The sequence below is a fragment of the Coregonus lavaretus genome, assembly GCF_964263955.1.
Source record: "Coregonus lavaretus genome assembly, contig: HAP1_SCAFFOLD_579, whole genome shotgun sequence".
Classification (NCBI taxonomy): domain Eukaryota; kingdom Metazoa; phylum Chordata; class Actinopteri; order Salmoniformes; family Salmonidae; genus Coregonus; species Coregonus lavaretus.
This window is the reverse complement of record NW_028161445.1, coordinates 114,795-141,722: the sequence shown is the minus strand read 5'-3', so window position 1 is coordinate 141,722 and position 26,928 is coordinate 114,795. Positions and strand designations below refer to the sequence as shown.

General features: G+C 45.0%; 2 gene segments (V, D, J or C); one reads left to right on the top strand and one right to left on the bottom strand.

The window, feature by feature from the left end:
* Positions 1-4,206: 4,206 nt before the first annotated feature.
* Positions 4,207-4,759, bottom strand: LOC311120668 (putative non-functional immunoglobulin kappa variable 6D-41). The segment is given in 2 exons: positions 4,708-4,759; positions 4,207-4,541 (listed from the first exon to the last, which is right to left on the bottom strand).
* On the top strand, positions 4,758-7,935 carry LOC311120667 (Ig lambda-3 chain C region-like). The segment is given in 2 exons: positions 4,758-4,806; positions 7,616-7,935.
* Positions 7,936-26,928: the final 18,993 nt, after the last annotated feature.

The window sequence follows — 26,928 nt, the reverse complement described above, 5'->3', positions numbered from 1 at the left end:
TGAGATTTATTCCTGATTATTATTTGACCATGCTTGTCACTTATGAACATTTTTGAACATCTTGGCATGGTTCTGTTATAATCTCCACCCGGCACAGCCAGAAGAGGACTGGCCACCCCTCATAGCCTGGTTCCTCTCTAGGTTTCTTCCTAGGTTTTGCCTTTCTAGGGAGTTTTTCCTAGCCACCGTGCTTCTACACCTGCATTACTAGCTGTTTGGGGTTTTAGGCTGGGTTTCTGTACAGCACTTCGAGATATTAGCTGATGTAAGAAGGGCTATATAAAATAAAATTGATTGATTGATTGATTGATTGATTACAGACTGGGCCAGCAAGCTCTTTTATTGCTTTTGACATTCATATCTAGACAGGCGTGCAATGACTGTCACGATCGTCGTAGGAGTGAGTAGACCAAGGCGCAGCGTGTGAAACAAACATGATTTTAATTAGTTAAAGTATACCAAACAAAACACGACTCGTGAAGTCCACGGTAAACAAATACCGACACGGAACAAAAACCCACAAACCCAAAGTGAAACACAGACAGTTAAATATGGCTCCCAATCAGAGACAACCAGCAAACAGCTGACACTCGTTGCCTCTGATTGGGAGTCACTCAGTCAAACATAGAAAATGACGAACTAGAACACCCAACATAGAAACAGAACACATAGAATGAACACACCCTGGCTCAACATAATGAGTCCCAGAGCCAGGGTGTGACAGTACCCCCCCCCTAAAGGCGCGGACTGCGACCGCGCCTCAACTAACCAAAACAGGGGAGGGCTGGGCGGGCATACCTCCTCGGCGGCGGTTCTGGCTCCGGCCTTGACCACCACCCTCCAATACACCCCCCATAGTGCCCCTGGTCCAGTCTGTCGACTCGCACCCCTTTCTTGGTGCGTGGAGGAGGAACGGGCCTTACCAGGCTGACTTCTCCCACCCCTGGCTTAATGCGAGTGGCAGGAACAGGCCGGACCGGGCTGGCGACGCGCACCGTAGGTTTGGTGTGAGTGGCAGGAACAGGCCGGGTCGGGCTGGCGACGCGCACCGTAGACTTGGTGCGGGTGGCAGGAACAGGCCGGGTCGGGCTGGCGACGCGCACCGTAGACTTGGTGCGGGTGGCAGGAACAGGCCGGGTCGGGCTGGCGACGCGCACCGTAGACTTGGTGCGGGTGGCAGGAACAGGCCGGACCGGGCTGGCGACGTGCACCGTAGGTTTAGTGCGTGGAGCAGGGACAGGCCGGGGTGGGCTGTCGACGCACACCGTAGGCTTGGTGCGTGGAGCAGGGACAGGCCGGACTGGGCTGTCGACGCGCACCGTAGGTTTAGTGCGTGGAGCAGGGACAGGCCGAACCGGGCTGTGGAGACGGATAGGAGGCCTGGAGTGAATAGCGGCCACCACCCGTCCTGGCTGAATGCCTACCCTCACACACTCTGTGTGAGGCATCCGCACAGGACGTACAGGGCGGTGTACCCCTGGCCTGGTGGCCTTCTGGATCCGCCCCCTTTTCTCCTCCGTCAGCCCCGTCGTCCATGCCGTGTGCCCCCCCCTAAACATTTTCTGGGGTTGCCTCACGACCGTCCGACGACGACCCTGATCACGTAGTAGCTCCTCTCTACGGCGCGCCTCCACCGTCTCACTCCATGGCCGGCGATCCATCCCGGCCAGGATTTCCTCCCAGGTCCAGGACCCCTGCCCGTCCAAGATCTGCTCCCACGTCCAGGCTGCCTGCTCCTGGACACGCTGCTTGGTCTTGGTATGGTGGGTTTTTCTGTCACGATCGTCGTAGGAGTGAGTAGACCAAGGCGCAGCGTGTGAAACAAACATGACTTTAATTAGTTAAAGTATACCAAACAAAACACGACTCGTGAAGTCCACGGTAAACAAATACCGACACGGAACAAAAACCCACAAACCCAAAGTGAAACACAGACAGTTAAATATGGCTCCCAATCAGAGACAACCAGCAAACAGCTGACACTCGTTGCCTCTGATTGGGAGTCACTCAGTCAAACATAGAAAATGACGAACTAGAACACCCAACATAGAAACAGAACACATAGAATGAACACACCCTGGCTCAACATAATGAGTCCCAGAGCCAGGGTGTGACAATGACAGAACAGTATTAAAGTCACTAGATATTAGTAGCATAATGGTTTACTGAATTTTACTGCTGGCAATAAATAAGTGAATGTCATCATCTGTTGCTTCAACTAGGTGGCAACGAAATAGTTATCTGATTGGTTGTATCTTAATCAAACTCCTTCCACTCGATCTTTCGCTTCTCTTCGCCTGGAACCATATGCCCAGCAGCTTGTAGGTACGCGCAGATAATACATAAAGCTTTAACCAAACAAAATATTTTTACGTTTTATCGCTTGTTTACTTGACAATAACATTTTGTTTTGATTTGTGTTTGTGTAGGCTACACAGCCGGAAATCAACAAGTTCAACACGGCGCCACTACAACATTGTTTGCCCAACTTCATAACCGCTATGAGGCTTTTCTGAATGAAAATAACATTGTGACAGATCTCCTAGTTACGATGGAGGAGAAAGCTGGGATACAGAGAACATACACCGCTTCAGACTCTAGTGATGTAAGGAATGGTTATGTTCTGTAATGTCCTAAACGTACTGGCACAGAGGCAAGGTGCAACCTTTCATATCTGACCTATGACCTTGTTAGGTCAGACATATCACCTGGAGGTTACTGTTATCCTCTGACTGATGTCCAGTCTAGTTTACTCAGGATTAGGTCTGGGAGATGCTGCAGTGCGGTACAGGACAGGTCCTGGTGGAGGCATTAGGAGGTTGTGTGTTTGTCTGAGCGTGTGACTTTGGAACTGTTGACCTCTGCCTCTGGCTGACCTGTCAGTGAACCGGAGGTATTCTAGACTGGGATGAAGGACTTCCATCTGGCTCAGAGCTGATTCCTGATGAATTCATGATGAATATGTCTGTGTTGATTCCTGATGAATTCGTAATGAATCTGGCTCAGTGCTGATTCCTGATGAATTGATGATGAAACTGGCTCAGTGTTGATTCCTAATGAATTGATGATAAAACTGGCTCAGTGTTGATTCCTGATGAATTCCTGATGAATCTGGCTCAGTGCTGATTCCTGATGAATTCATGATGAATCTGTCTCAGGGCTGATTCCTGATGAATTCATGATGAATCTGTCTCAGTGCTGATTCCTGATGAATTCATAATGAATCTGTCTCAGTGCTGATTCCTGATGAATTCATGATGAATCTGTCTCAGGGCTGATTCCTGATGAATTCATGATGAATCTGGCTCAGTGCTGATTCCTGATGAATTCCTGATTAATCTTCAGATGAACATCACTAGTTATCTAATACTTCCTCATGCCATTCTAGTGGGCACCAGGGATGTAAAATCTGACCTTAGATAATGGTGCTCTCTTCATCTAGTCTCTTTGTCAAGATAACTAAAAGCTGACTACAATAAAGTGACAGGCAGTCTGGTGGCATGTTGAGGTTGGACTGACTCTCTTCCCTGGGGAACTGACCTCTGACCTTTTTATCTTTGACCTCTACCAGTCTGGCTGACGTCCGGTGGCCAACCTCTTCCTGTCGACACCACACAAGATTAGTGCAGTGACCTATAAAATGACCTGTAAATGAAGTCTGACTTATGACGTTGAACTTTTACCCTCTGCCAGTCTGTCGGATGTCCACTGGCCAACCTCCTCTGGTCTAGTTCTGGTGTTAAGGATGGGGGAACATCTGGGGAGTGTACTACTCTATTCTGGGAGAGGAGCCACGCAAATCTAAATTTCTGTTTCATAGGACTCTCTCTCTCTGTCACACACACATGTACTTACACACACACACACACTATACTGCTCCACAGAAGTGTTGGCCAGCTGTGTGTCTGGTTGATCTACCAAGCATGGAGGCACACCAACTTTTACGCTTCACACATGATTTTATATGGACATGATATGGATTATTCATCCCTCAATGAGACTATTTCACCTGTATCTTTCTGATAAGGAGGATATTTGTAGCCATGGGAGGTAGGGAGGGTTATGAAACTAGTTTGTAACCATTATTTCTGTGAGTTAGTAAAGTGGTTATACTTGGTGATGTCATATCACAAGACCCTTAGTTCTGTGTTCAGTGGACCAGTGATGTGTGTCATTTCATGCAGGAGGTTTTTGTACGGCTCTAAATCACTGTGTGAACACATTTTTACTATTGAGATAGTGGAAACTCTTACAGTAGTAAACTGCTGCATCTTCAGCCTGGACTCCACTGATGGTCAGAGTGAAGTCACTCTCAGACCCACTGCCACTGAATCTAGCAGGAATCCCATCTAGCAGTTTCTTTGCATATTTTATCAGGAGTTTGGGAGCTTCTCCAGGTCTCTGTTGATACCAGAACGCACCCTCATCTCCATTACTCCATTTGTACACTTTAGGGTTGGTTTTACAGGTCAGAGTGACGGGGTCTCCTGGAGAAAATGCCACTACAGGAGGCTGAGTCACAGTCACCTGACCTCTGGATCCTGAAGAGGAAAAATATAAATTGATCAATGAATATAAATAAGAGATCATTTATATTTCATTATATTTAATGCAGGGACATTTATTAATTGAGAGCCATTTCAATGATTATACAAGGTACTCAACAATATGTCATTTTTCCATTGTAAGTGTTAGAAAAAAACAGACCTTTGAGGCAGCAGCAGGCCAGTGTCCAGATGAAGATGGTGATCAGAGTCATGGTTGCCGTTGTTTCTGTTGTGTTGAAGGAGCGCTCTCAGTCCTGCAGTCTGAAACTCACAGGGCTATAAACACTTCCAGAGCACTGAAGCATGAGCTGCCAATGCAAAGCACCTTCTCTATGGAAATACCCTACCTCAGGACAGATGATGAAACTGTTAATGCAATGACAGAAACATGGAAGGAAATAGCTTACCTAAATTCCTGGAAGGACTTTACATTTTAGTCATTTAGCAGACACTCTTATCCAGAGCAACTTACAGTTAGTGAGTGCATACATTTTTTTCATACTGAACCCCCGTGTGAAATGAACCCATGTTCACCCATGCTCTACCAACTGAGCTACAGGGGACTATAGTCTTTACTATAGTATTTAGTTACATGTACAGTGAGGGAAAAAAGTATTTGATCCGCTGCTGATTTTGTACGTTTGCCCACTGACAAAGACATGATCAGTCTATAATTTATATGGTAGGTTTATTTGAACAGTGAGAGACAGAATAACAACAAAAAAATCCAGAAAAACGCATGTCAAAAATGTTATAAATTGATTTGCATTTAAATGAGGGAAATAAGTATTTGACCCCTCTGCAAAACATGACTTAGTACTTGGTGGCAAAACCCTTGTTGGCAATCACAGAGGTCAGACGTTTCTTGTAGTTGGCCACCAGGTTTGCACACATCTCAGGAGTGATTTTGTCCCACTCCTCTTTGCAGATCTTTTCCAAGTCATTAAGGTTTCGAGGCTGACATTTGGAAACTCGAACCTACAGCTCCCTCCACAGTTCTTCTATGGGATTAAGGTCTGGAGACTGGTTAGGCCACTCCAGGACCTTAATGTGCTTCTTCTTGAGCCAATCCTTTGTTGCCTTGGCAGTGTGTTTTGGGTCATTGTCATGCTGGAATACCCATCCACGACCCATTTTCAATGCCCTGGCTGAGGGAAGGAGGTTCTCACCCAAAATGTGATGGTACATGGCCCCGTCCATCGTCCCTTTGATGCGGTGAAGTTGTCCTGTCCCCTTAGCAGAAAAACACCCCCAAAGCATAATGTTTCCACCTCCATGTTTGACGGTGGGGATGGTGTTCTTGGGGTCATAGGCAGCATTCCTCCTCCTCCAAACACGACGAGTTGAGTTGATGCCAAAGATCTCCATTTTGGTCTCATCTGACCACAACACTTTCACCCAGTTCTCCTCTGAATCATTCAGATGTTCATTGGCAAACTTCAGACGGGCATGTATATGTGCTTTCTTGAGCAGGGGGACCTTGCGGGCGCTGCAGGATTTCAGTCCTTCACGGCGTAGTGTGTTACCAATTGTTTTGTTGGTGACTATGGTCCCAGCTGCCTTGAGATCATTGACAAGATCCTCTCGAGTAGTTCTGGGCTGATTCCTCACCGTTCTCATGATCATTGCAACTCCACGAGGTGAGATCTTGCATGGAGCCCCAGGCCGAGGGAGATTGACAGTTCTTTTGTGTTTCTTCCATTTGCGAATAATCACACCAACTGTTGTCCCCTTCTCACCAAGCTGCTTGGCGATGGTCTTGTAGCCATTCCAGCCTTGTGTAGGTCTACAATCTTGTCCCTGACATGCTTGGAGAGCTCTTTGGTCTTGGCCATGGTGGAGAGTTTGGAATCTGATTGATTGATTGCTTCTGTGGACAGGTGTCTTTTATACAGGTAACAAACTGAGATTAGGAGCACTCCCTTTAAGAGTGTGCTCCTAATCTCAGCTCGTTACCTGTATAAAAGACACCTGGGAGTCAGAAATCTTTCTGACTGAGAGGGGGTCAAATACTTATTTCCCTCATTAAAATGCAATCAATTTATAACATTTTTGACATGCGTTTTTCTGGATTTTTTTGTTGTTATTCTGTCTCTCACTGTTCAAATAAACCTACCATTAAAATTATAGACTGATCATTTCTTTGTCAGTGGGCAAACGTACAAAATCAGCAGGGGATCAAATACTTTTTTCCCTCACTGTAAGTGTTTTCATTCAATACTAGTGTATTGCTATTCCAAATGGCTGCCGACTTGTACTTAGTGAGTTTGTCAGAGATATTTGACATCTCCAACATTTTTATTTTATATTAATGGGGGAAATCAACTAAAATTAATAATCTAAAATATCAAACATAAAATAATTCAAAAGTTATGACCTACATGTGGTGTTTTTGACTGACAATCAGTGGTAGGGTTGAATGTGTGTTGTGTAGAGAGTTACTGGTGTGTATAAAGTGCAGGAGGTTTTTGTACGGCCGTTCATTGAGTCTTTATCACTGTGGTGCACTTTTGGTGGTGGCACCAAACTCACCATTGACTGTAAGTACAAGAGGTTCATTCCTTTTTATAATACATACATTTTAACATTAATAAAGTCCCAAAAAGTGATCGTTAAGAAAAAGTTGTAGTTCTGGATGTTTAATTTATTTACTTCAGATTATTTGCAATGTTTCCATATGCTCTGATAATCTTTCAAGAACTTCATGTACCAAACATCTGTGAACAGAAAATGATAGTTTTAGTGGTTGGTGTCTTTAAGTACACTAAACCAGTTCAGCTGCATTATTCAACTTTTTATATTGTAAGCATCTAAGTTTAATATATGTACAGTAATTTAACACACCACTGACGATAGTGTGTGGTCTTGCTTCATAGATGTTCTTGAATGTAAGTGAAACAGTCTGTAGAAGATATATAGATAACCTGCCATTTTCACTGACCCTGTCCTATTTTAAAAAGTATCAGATTTGTTTCTTCATGTTAAAGTTGTTGAAAGTTCTTCAAGGTTCTTGTCCAGTTTAACCCTTACATGTCATCTCTCCTTTCCCCCCTCCCCTTCTCTCCTAGTGGGTGTGGTACGTCCCTCCCTGACCGTCCTACTCCCCTCCAGTGAGGAGCAGGACCAGGGGAATGTTGCCCTAGTGTGCCTGGCCAACAGGGGCTTCCCAGGGGGCTGGAAGCTGGGTTGGAGGCTGGGGGCCGGGGGAGCCTTGCAGGGCAGCCAGAGCCTGGAGGTCCTGGAGAAGGATGGTCACTACAGCTGGAGCAGCAGCCTCACCCTCCCCACTGACCAGTGGAGGAATGCTGGCTCAGTCACCTGTGAGGCCACCCTAAAGGACCAGACCCCCGACACTCACACACTGGAGCAACACCACTGCTCCCAGTAGACCCCCTGTCCACAGAGAACACCTATCTGTCTGTCATTCCATCATTCTAAATATCAATCAATTTTTCAATCAATTTTATTTTATATAGCCCTTCTTACATCAGCTAATATCTCGAAGTGCTGTACAGAAACCCAGCCTAAAACCCCAAACAGCTAGTAATGCAGGTGTAGAAGCACGGTGGCTAGGAAAAACTCCCTAGAAAGGCCAAAACCTAGGAAGAAACCTAGAGAGGAACCAGGCTATGAGGGGTGGCCAGTCCTCTTCTGGCTGTGCCGGGTGGAGATTATAACAGAACCATGCCAAGATGTTCAAAAATGTTCATAAGTGACAAGCATGGTCAAATAATAATCAGGAATAAATCTCAGTTGGCTTTTCATAGCCGATCATTAAGAGTTGAAAACAGCAGGTCTGGGACAGGTAGGGGTTCCATAACCGCAGGCAGAACAGTTGAAACTGGAATAGCAGCAAGGCCAGGCGGACTGGGGACAGCAAGGAGTCACCACGGCCGGTAGTCCCGACGTATGGTCCTAGGGCTCAGGTCTCTCAGTTGGCTTTTCATAGCCGATCATTAAGAGTTGAAAACAGCAGGTCTGGGACAGGTAGGGGTTTCGTAACCGCAGGCAGAACAGTTGAAACTGGAATAGCAGCAAGGCCAGGCGGACTGGGGACAGCAAGGTGTCATCATGCCCGGTAGTCCTGACGTATGGTCCTAGGGCTCAGGTTCTCAGAGAGAAAGAGAGAACGAGAGAATTAGAGAGAGCATACTTAAATTCACACAGGACACTGGATAAGACAGGAGAAGTACTCCAGGTATAACCAACTAACCCCAGCCCCCCGACACATAAACTACTGCAGCATAAATACTGGAGGCTGAGACAGGAGCGGTCCGGAGACACTGTGGCCCCATCCGAAGAAACCCCCGGACAGGGCCAAACAGGAAGGATATAACCCCACCCACTCTGCCAAAGCACAGCCCCCGCACCACTAGAGGGATATCCTCAACCACCAACTTACAATCCTGAGACAAGGCCGAGTATAGCCCACAGAGGTCTCCACCACAGCACAAACCAAGGGGGGGCGCCAACCCAGACAGGAAGATCACGTCAGTAACTCAACCCACTCAAGTGACGCACCCCTCCTAGGGACGGCATGAAAGAGCACCAGCAAGCCAGTGACTCAGCCCCTGTAACAGGGTTAGAGGCAGAGAACCCCAGTGGAGAGAGGGGAACCGGCCTGGCAGAGACAGCAAGGGCTGTTCGTTGCTCCAGAGCCTTTCCGTTCACCTTCACACTCCTGGGCCAGACTACACTCAATCATATGACCTACTGAAGAGATAAGTCTTCAGTAAAGACTTAAAGGTTGAGACCGAGTCTGCGTCTCTCACATGGGTAGGCAGACTGTTCCATAAAAATGGAGATCTATAGGAGAAAGCCCTGCCTCCCGCTGTTTGCTTAGAAATTCTAGGGACAATTAGGAGGCCTGCGTCTTGTGACCGTAGCGTACGTATCTATCTATAGCTTCAGCTTTGGTCATCAATTTGTGTTTCTGCATCTTTACATCTGTACGTGTGGTTGTATTGCTTTTAGATTGGAAATGTTAACAAAATAAAGTACTTTGTATTAATGTCAAAGAAGGTGTCCCTGATTTTTATTGTGAATATAATTGTGAATATCTGTGGACTTGTGGTTGTTAAACAAAGACTAAATTGCTCTGTAACAAAATGAACATTAGCAGGTTGATAGGGGGTGAGGGAGGGTGGGTACTGGGTAGACCCCTTGGGACAGTAAATATCTGGGGACAGGAGCAGAACCACATCATCTGACCATTATAGACATGGAAGGGGGTTATGGGATATAGCTGTTGGTTTTTATCATGACTAAACTATTTGGTGTATTTGAGATTCATGTTTGAGTTGTACCCAGATGTTCTGTATGGTGGTAAAGTAGTGGTTATTTATGCTTGGTGATGTCATATAACCAGGACTTGAGGTGTGTATTCAGTAAACCAGTGTTTCATGTCATAGTCTGTTGCTCCTCAACACCTGCAGTAGATCCCAGCTGCAGCAGTACAGTCTCTGTTCAGTCTGACTGATGGAGGTTTTTGTACGACTCTAAATCACTGTGTGAAAACCTCTGGGCTGCCAAAATTACCCATACCATAGTAATCTCCTGCATCTTCAGCTTGGACACCAGTGATTGTAAGAGTGTACTCAGTACCTGATCTACTGCCACTGAATCTAGACGGTGTTCCAGACTGAAGTGTATTTACTTTATAGATGAGGAGTTTAGGAGCCTGTCCAGGTTTCTGCAGGTACCAGCTCATGTCATCATCAATACCTGTTGAACTTGCAACAGCTTTGATAGACACATTCTCTCCCAGACGAACTGACTTCGATTCATCAGCTTGATTCAGGACACGTTGTGCAGAGGACTCTGAAATTGAAACGGGGAAATTAGCTTTGATTAGTCTTAAAAATCCACATAAAAGGAATTTGAAACTTTTTCCATGTACAAGCCCATTAAAACCTGTTAAAACCAGTAGACCACAGGGAGAGATACTGAGAGTTTCTCACCCTGAGTCAGGAACCCCAGCATGATCAGCAGTGGAATCAGTGATATTGACTTCATCATCTTCATCATCATCTGTGGCTCTGAGAAGACTGAACAGACTTGATGATAACACTGCAGTATTAAAGTGTGAAGACAGATCTCAGTCATGAAGTCTGAAACTCACAGGGCTATAAACACTCCCAGAGCACTGAAGCATGAGCTGCCAATGCAAAGCACCTTCTCTATGGAAATACCCAACCTCAGGACAGATGATGAAACTGTTACTGCAATGACATAAACACAATAATCTTAAACGTGGAATACAATAGCTTAATACATCTGTGGAAGGCCTGTAATTGACCATAGTATTTAGTTACATGTAAGTGTATTCATTCATTACATTACATTTACATTTTAGTCATTTAGCAGACGCTCTTAACCAGAGCGACTTACAGGAGCAATTAGGGTTAAGTGCCTTGCTCAAGGGCACATTAACGTCATTTAGCAGACGCTCTTAGCCAGAGCGACTCACAAATTGGTGCGTTCACCCTATAGCCAGTGGGATAACCACTTTACAATTTGGGGGGGGGGGTTAGAAGGAATACTTTATCCTATCCCAGGTATTCCTTAAAGAGGTGGGGTTTCAAATGTCTCCGGAAGGTGGTGAGTGACTCCGCTGCCCTGGCGTCGTGAGGGAGCTTGTTCCACCATTGGGGTGCCAGAGCAGCGAACAGTTTTGACTGGGCTGAGCGGTAGCTGTGCTTCCGCAGAGGAAGGGGAGCCAGCAGGCCAGAGGTGGATGAACGCAATGTCCTCGTTTGGGTGTAGGGACTGATCAGAGCCTGAAGGTACAGAGGTGCCGTTCCCCTCACTGCTCCATAGGCAAGCACCATGGTCTTGTAGCGGATGCGAGCTTCAACTGGAAGCCAGTGGAGTGTGCGGAGGAGGGGGGTGACGTGAGAGAACTTGGGAAGGTTGAACACCAGACGGGCTGCGGCATTCTGGATGAGTTGTAGGGGTTTAATGGCACAGGCAGGGAGCCCAGCCAACAGCGAGTTGCAGTAGTCCAGACGGGAGATGACAAGTGCCTGGACCAGGACCTGCGCCGCTTCCTGTGTAAGGCAGGGTCGCACTCTCCGAATGTTGTAGAGCATGAACCTGCAGGAGCGGGTCACCGCCTTGATGTTGGCGGAGAACGACAGGGTGTTGTCCAGGGTCACGCCTAGGCTCTTCGCACTCTGGGAGGAGGACACAGCGGAGTTGTCAACCGTGATGGCGAGATCATGGAACGGGCAGTCCTTCCCCGGGAGGAAGAGCAGCTCCGTCTTGCCAGGGTTCAGCTTGAGGTGGTGATCCGTCATCCATACTGATATGTCTGCCAGACATGCAGAGATGCGATTCGCCACCTGGTTATCAGAAGGGGGAAAGGAGAAGATTAGTTGTGTATCGTCAGCGTAGCAATGATAGGAGAGACCATGTGAGGATATGACAGAGCCAAGTGACTTGGTGTATAGGGAGAAAAGGAGAGGGCCCAGAACCGATCCCTGGGGGACACCAGTGGTGAGAGCACGTGGTGCGGAGACAGCTTCCCGCCACGCCACTTGGTAGGAGCGACCGGTCAGGTAGGACGCAATCCAGGAGTGAGCCGCGCCGGAGATGCCCATCTCGGAGAGGGTGGAGAGGAGGATCTGATGGTTCACAGTATCAAAGGCAGCAGACAGGTCTAGAAGGACAAGAGCAGAGGAGAGAGAGTTAGCTTTAGCAGTGCGGAGAGTCTCCGTGACACAGAGAAGAGCAGTCTCAGTTGAATGACCAGTCCTGAAACCTGATTGGTTTGGATCAAGAAGGTCATTCTGAGAGAGATAGCAAGAGAGTTGGCTAAAGACGGCACGCTCAATAGTTTTGGAAAGAAAAGAAAGAAGGGATACTGGTCTGTAGTTGTTGACATCAGTGGGGTCGAGTGTTGGTTTTTTGAGGAGGGGAGCAACTCTCGCTCTCTTGAAGACGGAAGGGACATGGCCAGCGGTCAAGGATGAGTTGATCAGCGAGGTGAGGTAGGGGAGAAGGTCACCGGAGATGGTCTGGAGAAGGGAGGAGGGGATGGGGTCAAGCGGGCAGGTTGTTGGGCGGCCTGCAGTCACAAGTCGCAGGATTTTATCTGGAGAGAGAGGGGAGAAAGAAGTCAAAGCATAGGGTAGGGCAGTGTGAGCAGGACCAGCAGTGTTATTAGACTTAACAAACGAGGATCGGATGTCGTCAACCTTCTTTTCAAAGTGGTTGACGAAGTCATCCACAGAGAGAGAGGAGGTGGGGGGGGGGGGAGGAGGATTCAGGAGGGAGGAAAATGTGGCAAAGAGCTTCCTAGGGTTAGAGGCAGATGCTTGGAATTTAGAGTGGTAGAAGGTGGCCTTAGCAGCAGAAACAGATGAAGAAAATGTAGAGAGGAGGGAGTGAAAAGATGCCAGGTCGGTAGGGAGTTTAGTTTTCTTCCATTTCCGCTCCGCTGCCCGGAGCTCTGTTCTGTGAGCTCGCAGTGAGTCATCAAGCCACGGAGCTGGGGGGGAGGACCGAGCCGGCCGGGAGGATAGGGGACACAGAGAGTCAAAGGATGCAGAAAGGGAGGAGAGGAGGGTTGAGGAGGCAGAATCAGGAGATTGGAGGGAGAAGGATTGAGCAGAGGGAAGAGATGATAGGATGGAAGAGGAGAGAGTAGTGGGAGAGAGAGAGCGAAGGTTGCGGCGGCGCATTACCATCTGTGTAGGGGCAGAGTGAGTAGTGTGGGAGGAGAGCGAGAGAGAAAAGGAAACAAAGTAGTGGTCGGAGACTTGGAGGGGAGTTGCAGTGAGATTAGTAGAGGAGCAGCATCTAGTGAAGATGAGGTCAAGCGTATTGCCTGCCTTGTGAGTAGGGGGGGACGGTGAGAGGGTGAGGTCAAAAGAGGAGAGGAGTGGAAAGAAGGAGGCAGAGAGAAATGAGTCAAACGTGGACATAGGGAGGTTGAAATCCCCCAAAACTGTGAGGGGTGAGCCATCCTCAGGAAAGGAACTTATCAAGGCGTCAAGCTCGTTGATGAACTCTCCAAGGGAACCTGGAGGGCGATAGATGACAAGGATATTAAGCTTAAATGGGTTAGTGACTGTGACAGCATGGAATTCAAATGAGGAGATAGACAGATGGGTTAGGGGAAAAATTGAGAATGTCCACTTGGGAGAGATGAGGATTCCTGTACCACCACCCCTCTGACCAGATGCTCTCGGGGTATGCGAGAACACATGGTCAGACGAGGAGAGAGCAGTAGGAGTAGCCGTGTTTTCAGTGGTGATCCATGTTTCCGTCAGCGCCAGGAAGTCGAGGGACTGGAGGTTGGCATAGGCTGGGATGAAGTCAGCTTTGTTGGCAGCAGAACGGCAGTTCCAGAGGCTGCCTGCGACCTGGAACTCCAGGTGAGGGGTGCGAGCAGGGACCACCAGGTTGGAGAGGCAGCAGCCGCGCGATGTTGTGCGTTGTTTGTGTAGCCTGTGCAGAGACGAGAGAACAGGGATAGGCAGAGGCATAGTTGACAGGCTGTAGCAAATGGCTACAAAAATGCAGAGGAGATCGGAATGAAATGAGCTAAGCATCTGGGAGAGGAGAGAGGGGGGCCTCCCTCACCAAAAACTTCTACCTCAGAAACTAAAATTGTTTCACTGAACAGTTGTTCAATGTTTAAAGGAATAAACTCAAACCCACTTTATTCAGCTAGCCAACTATGACACCATAGCTGACTAGCATGCTAGCATCCAATAACACACAGTTTAACACACAGTTAAGCACAAATACTCACAACAAACCACCAATAGTGTGTTAACTAGCTAACCAGCATGCCAGCATCCAGTAACACACAGCCAAGCACAAACACTTGGTCACAGCAAACCACCAATAGTGTGATAACACACTAAACAGATCATTCGTGTCTGTGTCAAGTTCCTTTCATGACGCAGCAATGATTCAACATTGGCTAGCTAGGACAAGTATATTGTAATTAGCTGCTACCGTACCGTTCGCTGGTCGTGCTGGGTAGCTAGGTCGTGCTGGGTAGCTAGCAATGGCCACTGTGTTGGCTTTGTTTTAAGAACGGCTAGCTAGCTAGCTTCGTGCTACACCCGGCACACAATGGCTACTGTGTTGACTCTGACTCTGTTCGAAAAAACGGCTAATTAGCTCGCTTCGTGCTACAGCCGGCACGGCGGAAGACACTGCCAAGACACAGTAGCTACCCACGATACCTAGCTATGACGCCGTAGCTGACTAGCAAGCTAGCATCCATTAACACACAATTAGCACCAATACTTGGTTACAACAAACTGCCAAGAGTGTGTTAGCACACTAAACAGATGATTCATGTCCGTGTCTAGTTCCTTACATAACGCAGAACGCAGCAAAAATTAAACGTTGGCTAGAAGCACATTTAACAGTGGGACAGCTAATCGTTACCAGTAGCTACCCGCTAGCTAGCTAGCCTCGTGCTTCGATACTAACCTACAATAACCTACGGAAACCTACAACAACAACAATACTAACCTATAATAAATACAATATCTAACTACACTAACTACCAACCTACGATCTAATGCATGGTTAAGCTATACTCAACACCAAATGAGAAGTTTGCTTACCTCCAGCTAGAGAGCTAGCTAGCCTCGAGCTTCAATACTAGCCTACAATAACCTACGGAAACCTACAATAACCCACGATACCTAGCTATGACGCCGTAGCTGACTAGCAAGCTAGCATCCATTAACACACAATTAGCACCAATACTTGGTTACAACAAACTGCCAAGAGTGTGTTAGCACACTAAACAGATGATTCATGTCCGTGTCTAGTTCCTTACATAACGCAGAACGCAGCAAAAATTAAACGTTGGCTAGAAGCACATTTAACAGTGGGACAGCTAATCGTTACCAGTAGCTACCCGCTAGCTAGCTAGCCTCGTGCTTCGATACTAACCTACAATAACCTACGGAAACCTACAACAACAACAATACTAACCTATAATAAATACAATACCTAACTACAACTAACTACCAACCTACGATCTAATGCATGGTTAAGCTATACTCAACACCAAATGAGAAGTTTGCTTACCTCCAGCTAGAGAGCTAGAGAGCTAGAGAAAAACACGTCCTCTCCCGACTGCTGCTCCACAGTAGAGCATTCAATACTAGTGTATTGCTATCCAAATAAAATAAAATTGGTCACATGTGCCGAATACAAAGTGAAATGCTTACTTACAATCATTAACCAACAATGCAGTTATAAGAAAATAGAGTTAAGAAAATATTTGCTAAATTTACTAAAGTAAATAAAATATAAAGTAACACAACAAAATAACAATAGCGAGGCTATATACAGTGGGTACCGGTACCGAGTCAATGTAGGGGGGTACAGGTTAGTCGAAGTAATTTGTACATATAGGCAGGGGTAAAGTGACTATGCATAGATAATAAACAGGAAGTAGCTGAAGTGTAAAAACAAGGGGGGCCAGGTGGCCATTTTATTAATTGTTCAGCAGTCTAGCAGTCTTATGGCTTGGGGGTAGAAGCTGTTAAGGAGCCTTTTAGACATAGACTTGGCGCTCCAGTACCGCTTGCCATGCGATAGCAGAGAGAACAGTCTATGACTTGGGTGACTGGAGTTTTGACAATTCTATACTAAACTAAAATATAAACACAGCATGCAACAATTTCAACGATTTTACTGAGTTACAGTTCATATAAGGAAATTAGTCATTTGAAATAAATAAATTAGGCCCTAATCTACGGATTTTACATGACTGGGAATTGGTGCTGCATGGGTGGGCCTTGTGCTATGGCATCATGCTGAAGTTCAGTTCAGACCATAAAGAATTATTGAGGCCTCAGATGGATATAACCGTTTTTGCATGGACATTGCCATTGAGGGATTCCACCATTTTGAAGTAGTCAACTGGGTGGTACTTCCTGTGGATTAAGGAAGGATCACATAAATCCATCCTGGTCATCAGGAGGGATCAGCCAATTAATTATACTAATGAGGAAAGATATCATTACTGCAGGAGGCACTAAATCGCCAGCCTTGGCTTTATACCTGTTCAAACAACACATTCTAGGTGGCAGTATGTACCCTTTTAGTTTGTTTACCAGTAGAAGTAGTAGAGGAAGAAAATGGACGACTTCACAATGGAGATGGCCTCAATGGTACTGCCTGTGCTCTCACAGACGCCATAATGGGACAGATACAATAATGATGTTGTCTATCTAAGTCTATGGTTCAGACAGAAAATAAAGAGTTATTAGTCAAACAGTTTCAGGGTCAGCTGTTGGTTGGATTACAGACTGGGCCAGCAAGCTCTTTTATCGCTTTTGACATTCATATCTAGACAGGTGTGCAATGACAGAACAGTATCAAAGTCACCAGATATTAGTAGCATAATGGTTAACTGAATTTTACTGCTGGCAATAAAAAGTGAATGTCATCATCTGTTGCTTCAACTAGGTGACAACAAAATAGTTTTCTGATTGGTTGTATCTTAATCAAACTCCTCCCACTCGCTCTTTCGCTTCTCTTCGCCTGGAACCACATGCCCAGCAGCTTGTAGGCACACGCAGATAATACAACAAGCTTTAACCAAACAAAATATTTTTAAGTTTTATCGCTTGTTTACTTGACGATAACATTTTGTTTTGATTTGTGTTTGTGTAGGCTACACAGCCGAAAATCAACAAGTTCAACACGGTGCCACTACAACATTGTTTGCCCAACTTCATAACCGCTATGAGGCTTTTCTGAATGAAAATAACATTGTGACAGATCTCCTAGTTATGATGGAGGAGAAAGCTGGGATAGAGAGAACATACACCGCTTCACACTCCAGTGATGTAAGGAATGGTTATGTTCTGTAATGTCCTAAACCCCAGAGGCAAGGTGCAACCTTTCATAACTGACCTATGACCTTGCTAGGTCAGACATATCACCTGGAGGTTACTGTTATCCTCTGACTGATGTCCAGTCTAGTTTACTCAGGATTAGCTCTGGGAGATGCTGCAGTGCGGTACAGGACAGGTCCTGGTGGAGGCATTAGGAGGTTGTGTGTTTGTCTGAGCGTGTGACTTTGGAACTGTTGACCTCTGACACTTGCTGACCTGTCAGTGACCCTGGAGGTATTCTAGACTGGGATGACGGACTTCCACCTGGCTCAGTGCTGATTCCTGATGAATTCATGATGAATCTGTCTGTGTTGATTCCTGATGAATTCTTAATGAATCTGGCTCAGTGCTGATTCCTGATGAATTGATGATGAAACTGGCTCAGTGCTGATTCCTGATGAATTGATGATGAAACTGGCTCAGTGCTGATTCCTGATGAATTGATGATGAAGCTGTCTCAGTGTTGATTCCTGATGAATTCCTGATTAATCTGGCTCAGCGCTGATTCCTGATGAATTCCTGATGAATCTGGCTCAGGGATGATTCCTGATGAATTCATGATGAATCTGGCTCAGGGATGATTCCTGATGAATTCATGATGAATCTGGCTCAGTGCTGATTCCTGATGAATTCCTGATGAATCTTCAGATGAACATCACTAGTTATCTAATACTTCCTCATGCCATTCTAGTGGGCACCAGGGATGTAAAATCTGACCTTAGATAATGGTGCTCTCTTCATCTAGTCTCTTTGTCAAGATAACTAAAAGCTGACTACAATAAAGTGACAGGCAGTCTGGTGGCATGATGGGGTTGGACTGACTCTCTTCCCTGGGGAACTGACCTCTGACCTTTTTATCTTTGACCTCTACCAGTCTGGCTGACGTCCGGTGGCCAACCTCTTCCTGTCGACACCACACAAGATTAGTGCAGTGACCTATAAAATGACCTGTAACTGAAATCTGACCTACGGTGTTGAACTTTTACCCTCTGCCAGTCTGTCGGATGTCCACCGGCCAACCTCCTCTGGTCTAGTTCTGGTGTGGTGTTAAGGATGGGGGAACATCTGGGGAGTGTACTGCTCTATTCTGGGAGAGGGGCCATGCAAATCTAAGTTTCTGTTTCACAGTGCTCTCTCTCTGTCACACACACACATGCACTTACACACACACTATACTGCTGTTGGCCAGCTGTGTGTGTCTTGTTTATCAACCAAGCATTGAGGCACACCAACTTTTTATGAAAATAACATGATGAATTAGTTGACTCATTAATTCATTGTGACAATAAACGGAAATGTAGCTTCAGCTAGGTGGTAGTTTTTGTTAAAACTATATTTCTCCTCTAAATGAGAGGAAGCTACAGTATGTCATCTGTCCTGTAGTGACTGTTTGGTGTATGTGTGTTCTGCTGTTTCATGCTCAGTCTCCATCTCTCCCTCTCTCCCTCATCTCTCTCAATTCAGTTCATTTTAAGGGCTTTATTGGCATGGGAAACATATGTTAACATTGCCAAAGCAAGTGAAGTAGATAGTAAACAAAAGTGAAATAAACAATAAATATTAACAGTAAACATTACACTCAGAAGTTCCAAAAGAATAAAGACATTTCAAATGTCATATTATGTATATATACAGTGTTGTAATGTAGTATATTAAGATTATGAATATTCTAGAGGAACAAAGAGGGGATGTTTATCTTAGTTCAAAAGTAGCCATTTGTAGGGTGACGCCCCAGGGGAGACAGGTGATTGGACAGCAGAGGGAGCAACCCATATTTTTACATTGTTTAAAAGTACAGTGGGGAAAAAAAGTATTTAGTCAGCCACCAATTGTGCAAGTTCTCCCACTTAAAAAGATGAGAGAGGCCTGTAATTTTCATCATAGGTACACGTCAACTATGACAGACAAATTGAGAAAAAAAAATCCAGAAAATCCCATTGTAGGATTTTTAATGAATTTATTTGCAAATTATGGTGGAAAATAAGTATTTGGTCACATACAAACAAGCAAGATTTCTGGCTCTCACAGACCTGTAACTTCTTCTTTAAGAGGCTCCTCTGTCCTCCACTCGTTACCTGTATTAATGGCACCTGTTTGAACTTGTTATCAGTATAAAAGACACCTGTCCACAACCTCAAACAGTCACACTCCAAACTCCACAATGGCCAAGACCAAAGAGCTGTCAAAGGACACCAAAAACAAAATTGTAGACCTGCACCAGGCTGGGAAGACTGAATCTGCAATAGGTAAGCAGCTTGGTTTGAAGAAATCAACTGTGGGAGCAATTATTAGGAAATGGAAGACATACAAGACCACTGATAATCTCCCTCGATCTGGGGCTCCACGCAAGATCTCACCCCCGTGGGGTCAAAATGATCACAAGAACGGTGAGCAAAAATCCCAGAACCACACGGGGGGACCTAGTGAATGACCTGCAGAGAGCTGGGACCAAAGTAACAAAGCCTACCATCAGTAACACACTACGCCGCCAGGGACTCAAATCCTGCAGTGCGAGACGTGTCCCCCTGCTTAAGCCAGTACATGTCCAGGCCCGTCTGAAGTGCATTTGGATGATCCAGAAGAGGATTGGGAGAATGTCATATGGTCAGATGAAACCAAAATATAACTTTTTGGTAAAAACTCAACTCGTCATGTTTGGAGGACAAAGAATGCTGAGTTGCATCCAAAGAACACCATACCTACTGTGAAGCATGGGGTTGGAAACATCATGCTTTGGGGCTGTTTTTCTGCAAAGGGACCAGGACGACTGATCCGTGTAAAGGAAAGAATGAATGGGGCCATGTATCGTGAGATTTTGAGTGAAACCCACCTTCCATCAGCAAGGGCATTGAAGATGAAACGTCGCTGGGTCTTTCAGCATGACAATGATCCCAAACACACCGCCCGGGCAACGAAGGAGTGGCTTCGTAAGAAGCATTTCAAGGTCCTGGAGTGGCCTACCCAGTCTCCAGATCTCAACCCCATAGAAAATCTTTGGAGGGAGTTGAAAGTCTGTGTTGCCCAGCGACAGCCCCAAAACATCACTGCTCTAGAGGAGATCTGCATGGAGGAATGGGCCAAAATACCAGCAACAGTGTGTGAAAACCTTTTGAAGACTTACAGAAAACGTTTGACCTGTGTCATTGCCAACAAAGGGTATATAACAAAGTATTGAGAAACTTTTGTTATTGACCAAATACTTATTTTCCACCATCATATGCCAATAAATTCATTAAAAATCCTACAATGTGATTTTCTGGATTTTTTTTCCTCATTTTGTCTGTCATAGTTGACGTGTACCTATGATGAAAATTACAGGCCTCTCTCATTTTTTTAAGTGGGAGAACTTGCACAATTGGTGGCTGACTAAATACTTTTTTTCCCCACTGTATATGCTGGAGGCAGGGGGTGTTAGAAACAGACAGATTATTTTGGGACGCTGTTTCTCCAGACACTGCGGGTCTGTAAACTTATGCTGACATCTTGTGATATTAATAAAACTTCTAATCAAAGTGCAGCCTAAGCGGACTCTTTGTTTGACAGCAATAATCACCAGCATACGACGCGACACGACAGTAACAATGTGCAAATAGTTAAAGTACAAATGGGAAAATAAATAAACATAAATATGGGTTGTATTTACAATGGTGTTTGTTCTTCACTGGTTGCCCTTTTCTTGTGGCAACAGGGCACAAATATTGCTGCTGTGATGGCACACTGTGGTTTTTCACCCAGTAGATAAGAGAGTTTATCAATATTGGGTTTGTTTTCAAATTCTTTGTGGATCTCTGTAATCTGAGGGAAATATGTGTCTCTAATATGGTCATACATTTGGCAGGAGGTTAGGAAGTGCAGCTCAGTTTCCACCTCATTTTGTGGGCAGTGTGCACATAGCCTGTCTTCTCCTGAGAGCCAGGTCTGCCTACGGCGGCCTTTCGCAAGGCTATGCTCACTGAGTTTGTACATAGTCAAAGCTTTCCTTAAGTTTGGGTCAGTCACAGTGGTCAGGTATTCTGCCACTGTGTACTCTCTGTTTATGGCCAAATAGCATTCTAGTTTACACTGTTTTTTTGTAAATTCTTTCCAATGTGTCAAGTAATTCTCTTTTTGTTTTCTCATGATTTGGATGGGTCTAATTGTGTTGTTGTTGTTGGGGCTCTGTGGGGTCTGTTTGTGTTTGTGAACAGAGCCCCAGGACCAGCTTACTTAGGGGACTCTTCTCCATGTTCATCTCTCTGTAGGTGATGGCTTTGTTATGGAAGGTTCCGAATCGCTTTCTTTTAAGTGGTTATAGAATTTAACGGCTCTTTTCTGGATTTTGATAATTAGCGGGTATCAGCCTAATTCTGCTCTGCATGCATTATTTGGTGTTTTTCGTTGTACGCAGAGTCTCAATTCGGTGTTTGTCCCATTTTGTGAATTCTTGGTTGGTGAGCGGACCCCAGACCTCACAACCATAAAGGGCAATGGGTTCTATAACTGATTCAAGTATTTCTAATTTGTATGTCAAATTTTATGTTCCTTTTGATGGCATAGAAGGCCCTTCTTGCCTTGTCTCTCAGATCGTTCACAGCTTTGTGGAAGTTACCAGTGGCGCTGATGTTTAGGCCGAGGTATGTATAGTTTTTTGTGTGCTCTAGGGCAACGGTGTCTAGATGGAATTTGTATTTGTGGTCCTGGCAACTGGACCTTTTTTGGAACACCATTATTTTTGTCTTACTGAGATCTACTGTCGGGGCCCAGGTCTGACAGTATCTGTGCAGAAGATCTAGGTGCTGCTGTAGGCCCTCCTTGGTTGGTGACAGAAGCACCAGATCATCAGCAAACAGTAGACATTTGACTTCAGATTCTAGTAGGGTGAGGCCGGGTGCTGCAGACTGTTCTAGTGCCCTCGCCAATTTGTTGATATATATGTTGAAGAGGGTGGGGCTTAAACAACATCCTATTCTCACCCCACGGCCCTGTGGAAAGAAATGTGTGTGTTTTTTGCCAATTTTAACCGCACACTTGTTGTTTGTGTACATGGATTTTATAATGTTGTATGTTTTTCCCCCAACCCCACTTTCCATCAATTTGTATAGCAGACCCTCATGCCAAATTGAGTTAAAAGCTTTTTTGAAATCAACAAAGCATGAGAAGACTTTGCCTTTGTTTTGGCTTGTTTGTTTGTCAATTAGGGTGTGCAGGGTAAATACGTGGTCTGTCGTACGGTAATTTGGTAAAAAGCCAATTTGACATTTACTTAGTATATTGTTTTCACTGAGGAAATGAACTAGTCTGCTGTTAATGATAATGCAGAGGATTTTCCCAAAGTTGCTGTTGACGCATATTCCACGGTAGTTATTGGGGTCAAATTTGTCTCCACTTTTGTGGATTGGGGTGATCAGTCCTTGGTTCTAAATATTAGGGAAGATGCCAGAGCTAAGGATGATGTTAAAGAGTTTAAGTATAGCCAATTGGAATTTGTGGTCTGTATATTTTATCATTTCATTGAGGATACCATCAACACCACAGGCCTTTATGGGTTGGAGGGTTTGTATTTTGTCCTGTAGTTCATTCAATGTAATTGGAGAATCCAGAGGGTTCTGGTAGTCTTTAATAGTTGATTCTAACATTTGCATTTGATCCTGTATATATATTTTTGCTGTTTGTTCTTTGGTATAGGGCCAAAAAGATTGGAGAAGTGGTTTACCCATACATCTCCGTTCTGGATAGATAGCTCTTCGTGTTGTTGTTTGTTTAATGTTTTCGAATTTTCCCAGAAGTGGTTAGAGTCTATGGATTCTTCAATTACATTGAGCTGATTTCTGACATGCTGTTCCTTCTTTTTCCGTAGTGTATTTCTGTATTGTTTTAGTGATTCACCATAGTGGAGGCGTAGGCTCAGGTTTTCTGGGTCTCTATGTTTTTGGTTGGTTAGGTTTCTCAATTTCTTTCTTAGGTTTTTGCATTCTTCATCAAACCATTTGTCACTGTTGTTGCGTTTCTTCGGATTTCTGTAAGAGGTTTTTAGATTTGATAGGGAAGCTAAGAGGTCAAATTTACTGTTTACATTTTCTACTGCCAAGTTTACACCTTCACTATTACAGTGGAACGTTTTGTCCAGGAGTTGTCTGTTGTTCTTGTTGTTGCCTAATTGTTTTTTGGTAGGTTTCGACACTACTTTCCTTCCATCTATAGCATTTCTTAATATTATTCAGTTCCTTTGGCTTTGATGCCTCATGATTGAGTATTGCTCTGTTTAAGTAGACTGTGATTGTGCTGTGGTCTGATAGGGGTGTCAGTGGGCTGACTATGAACGCTCTGAGAGACTCTGGGTTGAGGTCAGTGATAAAGTAGTCTACAGTATTACTGCCAAGAGATGAGCTGTAGGTGTACCTACCATAGGAGTCCCCTCGAAGCCTATCATTGACTATGTACATACCCAGTGTGCGACAGAGCTGCAGGACTTGTGACCCATTTTTGATGGTTATGTTGTTGTAGTTGTGCCTAGGGGGGCATGTGGGGGAGGGAATGCTGTCACCTCCAAGTAGGCAGTAATACTCTCTCTCTCTCTCTCTCTCTCTCTCTCTCTCTCTCTCTCTCTCTCTCTCTCTCTCTCTCTCTCTCTCTCTCTCTCTCTCTCTCTCTCTCTCTCTTTCTCTCTCTCTCTCTCTCTCTCTCTCTCTCTCTCTCTTTCACACACCCCCTTGGGACAGAGGTATTCTGGGAGAAGCAAAACCCTCCCACCCTGACCATGCAAATCAGGCCTGCATTCAGTGAGGTGAAACGTTTCGAAAATTAAAGGTAGAAATACAATGAATAGATCTAACACTCCATGATCTATTTGACAGATAATGATGTCTGTTCTACACAATGCATTTCTATCTGAACATTCCAGAGGTGAAGGTCAATGATATGGTAGTAAAGTGGTGGTTTCTATATGGAGGTGAAGTAATGGTTATGGTTGTGTAGAGGAGGTGGTTTGGTGAACTATGTCTAACTCTGTGTGTTTCATGTCAGAGTCTGTAGCTCATCAACACCTGCAGTAGGTCCCAGCTGCAGCAGTACAGTCTCTGTGCAGTCTGACTGAGGGAGGTTTTTGTACGACTCTAAATCACTGTGTGAAACGCTCTGTGCCTCCATAATTACCCATACCATAGTATTCTCCTGCATCTTCAGCTTGGACACCAGTGATTGTAAGAGTGTACAGTCATGGTCAAAAGTTTTGAGAATGACACAAATATAAATGTTCACAAAGTCTGCTGCCTCAGTTTTTATGATGGCAATTTGCATATACTCCAGAATGTTATGAAGAGTGATCAGATGAATTGCAATTAATTGCAAAGTCCCTATTTGCCATGAAAATGAACTTAATCCCCAAAAAACATTTCCACTGCATTTCAGCCCTGCCACAAAAGGACCAGCTGACATCATGTCAGTGATTCTCTCGTTAACACAGGTGAGAGTGTTGACGAGGACAAGGCTGGAGATCACTCTGTCATGCTGATTGAATAACAGACTGGAAGCTTTAAAAGGAGGGTGATGCTTGAAATCATTGTTCTTCCTCTGTTAACTATGGTTCCCTGCAAGGAAACACGTGCCGTCATCATTGCTTTGCACAAAAAGGGCTTCACAGGCAAGGATATTGCTGCTAGTAAGATTGCACCTAAATCAACCATTTATCGGATCATCAAGAACTTCAAGGAGAGAGGTTCAATTGTTGTGAAGAAGGCTTCAGGGCGCCCAAGAAAGTCCAGCAAGCGCCAGGACCGTCTCCTAAAGTTGATTCAGCTGCGGGATCGGGGCACCACCAGTGCAGAGCTTGCTCAGGAATGGCAGCAGGCAGGTGTGAGTGCATCTGCACGCACAGTGAGGCGAAGAATTTTGGAGGATGGCCTGGTGTCAAGAAGGGCAGCGAGGAAGCTACTTCTCTCCAGGAAAAACATCAGGGACAGACTGATATTCTGCAAAAGGTACAGGGATTGGACTGCTGAGGACTGGGGTAAAGTCATTTTCTCTGATGAATCCCCTTTCCGATTGTTTGGGGCATCCGGAAAAAAGCTTGTCCGGAGAAGACAAGGTGAGCGCTACCATCAGTCCTGTGTCATGTCAACAGTAAAGCATTCTGAGACCATTTATGTGTGGGGTTGCTTCTCAGCCAAGGGAGTGGGCTCACTCACACTTTTGCCTAAGAACACAGCCATGAATAAAGAATGGTACCAACACATCCTCCGAGAGCAACTTCTCCTAACCATCCAAGAACAGTTTGGTGATGAACAATGCCTTTTCCAGCATGATGGAGCACTTTGCCATAAGGCAAAAGTGATAACTAAGTGGCTCGGGGAACAAAACATTGACATTTTGGGTCCATGGCCAGGAAACTCCCCAGACTTTAATCCAATTGAGAACTTGTGGTCAATCCTCAAGAGGCAGGTGGACAAACAAAAACCCACAAATTCTGACAAACTCCAAGCATTGACTATGCAAGAATGGGCTGCCATCAGTCAGGCCCAGAAATTAATTGACAGCATGCCAGGGTGGATTGCAGAGGTCTTGAAAAAGAAGGGTCAACACTGCAAATATTGACTCTTTGCATAAACTTAATGTAATTGTCAATAAAAGCATTTGACACTTATGAAATGCTTGTAATTATACTTCAGTATACCATAGTAACATCTGACAAAAATATCTAAAAACACTGAAGCAGCAAACTTTGTGAAGACCAATACATGTGTCATTCTCAAAACTTTTGTCCACGACTATACTCAGTACCTGATCTACTGCCACTGAATCTAGATGGTGTTCCAGACTGAAGGGTTTTTACTTTATAGATGAGTTTAGGAGCCTGTCCAGGTTTCAGCAGGTACCAGCTCATGTCATCACCAATACCAGTTGAACTTGCAACAGCACTGATAGACACATTCTCTCCCAGACAAACTGACTTTGGCTTATCATCTTGATTCAGGACACGTTGTGCAGATGACTCTGAAATGGAAACAGTGGGAAATTATCTTTGATTAGTCATAATAATCAAAATAAAGGAATTATCAACTTTTTCCATGTCCAAACATGTACAAGCCCATTAAAACCTCTTAAAACAAGTAGACCACAGGGAGAGATGCTGAATGTTTCTCACCGTGAGTCAGGAACCCCAGCGTGATCAGCAGTGGAATCTGTGATATCATCTTCCTCATCATCATCTGTGGCTCTGAGAAGACTGAACAGACTAGACCAATGGATATAGGTGATGCTTACTGGAGCCTTACTATCTACAGTAAATTAATGGCTCTGATATTTTCAGGTTGATGGCGCCCTCTTGTGCTAAAATGGCATCATGCTGAAGATCAGTTCAGACAGATAATAAATAGTTATTTGTCAAACAGTGGCCGTGTCAGGCTGTTGGTGGAATTACAGACCGGGCCTGCAAACTGTTTATTGCTTTATAGATAGGTGTGCAATGACACAACAGCATCAACGTCACCAGAATTTGACTGCTGGCAATAAAAAGTGAATTT